The 4,652-nt window shown below is 39.0% G+C and overlaps 1 non-coding gene across 1 annotated transcript; it reads left to right on the top strand.

Annotated features, from left to right (window-relative positions):
* Window positions 1-4,149: 4,149 nt before the first annotated feature.
* On the top strand, window positions 4,150-4,256 carry LOC127116275 (small nucleolar RNA R71). The gene has a single exon (XR_007801234.1). It is a non-coding gene; the product is annotated as a small nucleolar RNA R71 (small nucleolar RNA).
* The last annotated feature ends 396 nt before the right edge of the window (window positions 4,257-4,652 follow it).

The following is a 4,652-nucleotide window of genomic DNA, read 5'->3' as shown; positions in this document are numbered from 1 at the left end:
CATCCACATTCCTTTTTGTTTCGAAACCCCTTTTCACTTGTTGACTTTTAAAACTTGTAAATACATAGTGTGCAAACATTTTCATGTCTTTTCAAATTAGAAACCTGGACCTTAAGTCCTTGACTTTTCAAACTCCATTTCATAACACTTCTTTGAATTGAATACTAATCATACTTTGACCATACTTTGTGAATACTCATAATCAATGAACTTCAGCCATTCAATTGTTTTGTGGCTTTGTCCATTGTTGATATGTTTTCATACATTAGCCATAGGTTTCAATTCTCATAGTGGTTGATGTAAATCTCACCACATCCTTAGTGAGTTGATTGTAAGTCTTCCATACTTATTATAGGGTTAACCCCTCACTAGTATGTTGAAGCTATCCTTGCATGGTGGGTTGTTGGTATTGGTTGAGTTTTCTCCCGTTGAGAATGAAAAGCCTTAGTGCTCTTGCTTTAAAATGAACCCACTGATATTTTGGAAATCTTTTAGCCGAACTACGGCATTTTGATCCTTTACCTTTGTATGGGAAGGTACGTAGGCAACGGGTTCATCCGTTCAAACACAAAAATAATAAAATTGTACATTCTTTTCTCATCTTCCCAATCATGTTTGCACAATATGTCATAAACAAATAAACTTTTTATACAACAAGTGTGAAAAGGGCTCACTAGGAGTACCTAGGACGTTTTGGGTGCCTAACACCTTCCCATTGCGTAATTTACCCCTTACCCAAATTCTCTGATCTTTTCATTAGTTTTCTATGTGTAAAACTTCTTAGGCTTTTGTTCGCTTTTTAGCCAATCCTTTGGATAAATAAAAGTGCGGTGGCGACTCGATTTCTTGGTATGCTTTGCTTATGGTTTAATCAATAAATCATATAGCGACGAATACACCGCTACACTAGGGTTGGTTTCTTAGGGCATGGCATAGGATCTGAGGTAAGGGATAAACATTCGTAAAGGTTATCATCAATGTAGGGCTTCCTAAAGTTATCATCTTCTAGTATGAGAGTTGATGGCAACTTAATTGTTTTTATGATTTCTTCTTGTTCTATTTCCCTAACGCATTCATCAATGATATCTATGGCATAACATGCGTCTCCCATCACAGGTGCCATAAGAATTTTTGAAAGTATAAATTCTATCTTCTCGTCACCTACCTCAAAGGTCAACTTTCCTCTCTTGACATCTATTATGGCTTCTGCAGTTGATAAGAACTGTCTACCTAGAAGGATTGGTATATCATTATCCTCTTTAATGTCCATGACAACAAAATCAGTAGGGATATAACTGACCTATCCTAACAGGGATATCTTCTAATATGCCTATCGGATACTTAACAGATCTATCTGCTAATTGAAGTGACATCTTAGTAGGCTGTAATTCTCCTAAGTTTAACCTCTCACAAACTGCTAAAGGCATTAAGCTCACACTAGCTCCTAAGTCCAGAAAAGCTTTTTGGATGACATGACTTCCCAAAAGACAAGGAATGGAGAAATTTCTAGGATCTTTATCGTTTTTGGCTAACTTATTCTCGGAAATAGAATTGCATTCCAATGGCTTCGGATCGTCGAGTCTACGTTTGTTGGTAAGGATGTCTTTGAGAAACATTGCATAAGAAGGTATTTGGGTGATGGCTTCTGTGAAAGGGATTTCTACGTGAAGTTTTTCTATAACCTTAATGAATTTCTGATACTGGTTATTGATCTGGATTTGTTTGAGTCTTTGCGGATATGGTATCGGTGGTTTTGTTGGTGTAAGCCCTAGAGGCCAATACTTTTGGTACTTGTATCGAATTATTTATTAATAATAAAAGGCTTTTTCTTTATTACGTTTGTTTAGTAAAGTCCCTGGAATAGATAGTCCGTTTAATGTATTAAGTGTGACTTAATCATGAGAACACATTAAACATAAGGACATTATTCTTAAAGTATCCGTAGTCGAGCTTTAGTGTGAAGTGGGATAACATTAAAGCATTAAGACTATTATGTTTGTAGACTGATGATCACATCTCATGGATCATGGATAAAGAGTTATCAAGTCTTAAACATAGGTATGAATATTAGGAGTAATATTTATACCGGATTGACCCGCTATGAGAATACTATATAGAAAGTTATGCAAGGTGTCATAAGTTATTCTCATGGTGATAATAGTGTATTCCACTCTTCGACCTGAAACCACTATGGATCCTAGATGTAGAGTCGAGTGCTTTATTACTGATCAAACGTTGTCCGTAACTGGATAACCATAAAGACAGTTGATGGGTACTCCACAAAGCATGCTGAGGGACATGAGTGTCCTAGATGGAATTTGCCCATCCTGCATAACAGGATAAATGTCTATGGGCCCAATATTGAACTGGACAAGGATGACACGGTCTATGCCTTGTGTTCAATATAGACATAAGGGCAAAAGGGTAATTATACACATAATTATTATCACAGATGGTTTTGTCAGATCACATGACATTTTCGTGTCTTGGGTAGCAGTGATGTGTTGCTAGATACCGCTCACTGTTTATTATATTAAATGCGTGATTTAATATAATTGCCAACGTCACGAAAACCTACAGGGTCACACACAAAGGACGGATTGATGAGAGATAGAGTAACTAAGGAATACCGTAAGGTACGGTGCCCTTAAGTGAATTATAGAACATCGTAAGGTATGGTGTACTTGAGTAGAATACGAAATATGGTAAGGTACCATGGGCTTAAGTGATTTTGGGCATATTATAAGATATGGGCCAAAATACACTTAAGTGGGCTTTTTAGCTTGAAGCCCACACAAGTGGTTCTATAAATAGAACCCTTGTGCAGAAGCAAAAAAATTTTGCGGTTGCATTCTTTTCGTTTTCACTCTCTCTCTCTCTCTCTCACTCAAAGCCTTCATTCGTACCAGCTAGCACTGAGATTGAAGGAAACCGTTCGTGTGGACTGAGTAGAGACGTTGTCATCGTTCAACGTTCGTGATCGTTTCGTGGATCTGCATCAAAGGGTTTTGATCGTCACAAGAGATTTGCACCAAAGGTTTCAACTGTCACAAGAGGTAAATACTCTATCACTGATCATGACCATTCGTAAGGATCTCTAAAGGAGAAAATTTTTAATTTCCGCTGCGTTTTGGACCGCAATTCTCCTTCAGGTTTGTATGGCGGGGGTGGTACATAAGTTTTGTCTTTAGGTTCTTCTCCTTTTTCTTGACCTTCCTGTTTTTCAGATTCCTCTGGTTCCTTCACTTCGTATGTGGGTTCGGTATATTCCTTAGAAGTTTTGGGTTCACTCAATCTTGGGTTAAATGGCTCATCATAAGTGTTCCCACTTTGTAGGGTAATGGCATTGGCTTGTCCTCTCGGATTCTATTGAGGTTGTCCAGGGAACTGTCCTCCAGGTGTAGTCTGGGGGGCTTGGTTTATGGCTACCTGAGAGATATGGTTTTCAAGCATCTTATTGTGAGTAACTATTTGGTCAACCTTGGTTCCTAACTAGGTAATCAGTTCGTTAATATGAATGTTCTGGTTCATGAACTCTTTGTTTTGTTGGGTTTGAGCAGTGATAAAAGTTTCCATAATTTTCTCAAGGCTCGGCTTTGGTGGCACATGTTGCATAGGTTGATTTGGTCTAGGGGGGCTTGGTAACTTGGTTGTCTCGGAGGTGCAATATTTTGGATAGGGTTATTGTTCCTATAGGAGAAGTTCGGGTGATTCCTCCATCCAGGGTTGTAGGTATTTGAATATGGGTTCCCTTGGGCGTAGTTCACTTGCTCAAAGTTGGTTTCGTTTAATAGACTGCATTCTGCAGATTGGTGTCCTTTGGTTCCACATATCTCACAATCCGACAAAACTGCAGCTGCAGTATTCGGGTTTATACACATATGCTCAACCTTGAGGGCTAACGCGTCTATTTTAGCCTGCATCATGTCTATAGAGCTTAACTCATGTATTCCTCCTTGGGCTTCCTTCTTCTCAACTGTCGCTCGTTCAACTCCCCATGATTGATGGTTTTGAGCCATATCTTCGATGAGGGCACTAGCTTTAGGATAAGGTTTGTTCATCAGTGCGCCACCTGTGGCATCGTCGATGGTCATCTTAGTGTTATAGTGAAGTCCATTATAGAAGGTCTGAATGATTAACCAATTTTCTAAACCATGATGTGGGCATGCTCTTAACAGCTCTTTATATCTCTCCCAAGCTTCGAAAAGAGATTCTCCTTGGTTCTGGGTAAATCTGGTTATGTGGTTTCGAAGAACGGTGGTCTTACTTGGGGGAAAGTATCTAGCAAGGAATACTTTTCTAAGGTTTTCGCAAGTTGTTATGGAATTGGGTGGAAGGGAATCTAACCATGATAGGGTTTTATCTCTGAGGGAGAAAGGGAATAATCTTAAATGGGTTGCCTCAGGAGAAGCTCCATTGGTTTTAAAAGTGTCTGCTAATTGGAGAAAGATTTTTAAGTGTTGGTTTGGGTTCTCAGTAGCAAGACCCGCGAATTGTCTCTGTTGCACTAGTTGCAACAAGGACGGTTTAAGTTCGAAATTATTCGCTGGGATGGTTGGGTTTACTATACTAGAACTACGTTCTTCGTTGGATGGTTGGACGAAGTCCTTAATAGGTCTTTAGTTTTGATCTTCGGCCATAGCTCTCCTAAT

This window comes from Lathyrus oleraceus, chromosome 1, assembly GCF_024323335.1.
Source record: "Lathyrus oleraceus cultivar Zhongwan6 chromosome 1, CAAS_Psat_ZW6_1.0, whole genome shotgun sequence".
Taxonomy (NCBI): domain Eukaryota; kingdom Viridiplantae; phylum Streptophyta; class Magnoliopsida; order Fabales; family Fabaceae; genus Lathyrus; species Lathyrus oleraceus.
The sequence above is the reverse complement of the archived record's forward strand: the minus strand, read 5'-3'. Positions and strand labels throughout refer to the sequence as shown.